Here is a 2,408-nt window from a genome sequence, read left to right on the forward strand (position 1 = left end):
CGCGAAAGGGGTACCACACACCGGGCCTCACAGATCACCCCGCTATCTCAACGACCAGATCTTTCAGTTCGGTATACACCACGGTGTGGAGCGCAACCACCGCGCTCCTTTTCCCTCCTCTCTCTTCTCTTTCCATCTTTTCTCCTCCTCTTCGTCGTCTTTTTCCTTCTCCTCCATACCGTCTCCTTCTACCGAGACCTGTGTTTCCTTTCGTCGACTCTTCGGATACTTTTCCTCTCTCTGTTTACTCACTCGCCTCGACTCTTTCTCTTTTCTAGCGTTGCCAACTTTTCGTTCCTTTCCTTCTTTCCTTCGCCTCTTCGCCGAACGCCGCGACTCTTCGCTTCATCCTCTTCTTCCTGTTGTTAGTCGTCGTTCGTGGTCGTCTTCGAAAGGCTTCTGTGCCTCGTCCTCCTCTGCTCGCACGGTCGCCACCCGAACGTCGCGAAGAACACCGACGAACGAAGGGGAACGTCATCATCGCCGTCGTCGTCGTCACCGTCGTCACCGTCGTCGTCGTTGTCGTTGTCTTTGTCTTTGTCGTCGTCGCGGCGTGTCGGGTTTGTTTTGTCCCGGCGAATCCGTGGTGAGAACGTATGTAGGTGTATCCACCCTTTGTTCACGTGGCTGCAACGTGGGCAACCGCGAGAGAGCCACCGTGTCGGCCTGGCCAGGGAGCAACCCGACCGAGTTTATGCGCCGCGCTACCAACGTCAAGGACACGTTTCCTCCGCAGAATCTACGAGCATGGTAGATAGGTCCATTTTACTCGTTTCGCGGCAGCCTAGTCTCGACAGCCGCAGTCGTATGTTAAATTCTGTCGAAAGTCTTTTCCATGCCGAAGATTCATTCCGCTTCGTCCTTTGATCGAAGCAACTCGGCGTCCTTTGCTGTGCTCGAAATCCGTGGCTATGGGCTCGATACTCGGGCGATACGTCGATAGACATCTTAAACTACGAGGTGTCGCCGCGAGCAAAGGATCGAGGAGGGAATCTTTTAGAAGCTATCGCGAAAAGCTAACGCTATCGTGGGTGAAATTTCGCCCGAGTGCATTTTCCCCATTTAAAATTATTATTTAAGACGGTTAGGGGTAGTATCGCGATAATCGTATTACAGGATGATGATATTAAGAGGGTCCTTTTTATGGGGTTCGTTTATTGAAATACTTTTAGGTGAATATTTGTTATCTGGACAGCATCCTGAGAGACACATTTTCAGAGATGTGCTCTCTATCTAAATGGTGAAAGGGCGCTGCACGGTTACAGGACCATGATCGTTCGATGGTCGAATTTTGTTTGTCTTGCGTCGTTGCCAGTTAAATCCAACCTAAATGGCGAATAGATCAAATTTTGTTCGCGCTGAACGGTAGCCGATCTCGGTCGATGATTATTTCATCGTTGGCATTAAAACCAAGCAGGTCTCGCATGGATCTGTAATTACTTGGAACGATCTGTTTTACTTTCGATCCCCTGCCGATCACGACTTTGATGGCCGACCCGCGACCAGGATTATTAGCTGTTTAGGTTAGTTGCTGTGAGATACGGTCAGGTAGGGGCCGCGCGCTCGTTAAATCCGAGCGAAAAAGCTGGTATCTCGCAGGCAGAAATCGCTCGATTCGGTAGTAAACTTCGTTTCTCGGAGAAGGGACCACGTAAAAGACACGGACCATCGATAATCGCGAACGTCGATCGAGAGATACCGGGGTGTTTGGAAATTAAATCAACGCCGTTACGTTCGTTCGTTTGCGTACAGTTGTTAATATCGCTATTATTGAGAAATTGCGCTATTAACGGCGCTCCATAAATTTAAATATTTCAACGCGTTCTACGAGAGTAAGAGAAGACTAGCATCGTTTTCGCTGCTTCGTACGAGCGTTCTACGAACTCGCAGTGGTAAATTCATAGCTTGAAATATAATTTTATGGATATTACAGGATCGAAGAAATCACGGATACAAGTGTAGCGATCGCCGAATTCAAAGATCGAGGCATTAGACGGAAGGGAGCCGGACGGTCGCGTCGTCTTGGCTAGACGTCTTCGTCCCTGGGCCATGGTCGGGGAATTCGAAGCTGGTACAATAGGGGGCGAGCCGCGGACAGGCTATGGTAATGCAGAATGTCATTTGTTAATTTAAATATCACGATAATTCAGTCTGCTTCTCTGTCTCGGCCACAGTGCTCCTTTCTTCTCGGTCCTTCTAGTATCTGTCTGCGGTCAGCCGCAGAACCTACACCCACTTTCATCCTCCCTTTTCTCCCTCTATCCCTCTTCTGCGCCTCTGCTCCGTCTCTTTCGTTCTCTTTCCGGTTGTTTCTCGTGGTCTCGCGGGGCCATTCTTCTCTCCGACTCCACCGAGTCCGCCGAGCGGAGCGCACCTTTTCGTTTCTTCGATCTCCCGGCCCAGGCCGC

The sequence above is a fragment of the Bombus impatiens genome, unplaced genomic scaffold (genome assembly GCF_000188095.3).
Source record: "Bombus impatiens unplaced genomic scaffold, BIMP_2.2 scf_0377, whole genome shotgun sequence".
Taxonomy (NCBI): domain Eukaryota; kingdom Metazoa; phylum Arthropoda; class Insecta; order Hymenoptera; family Apidae; genus Bombus; species Bombus impatiens.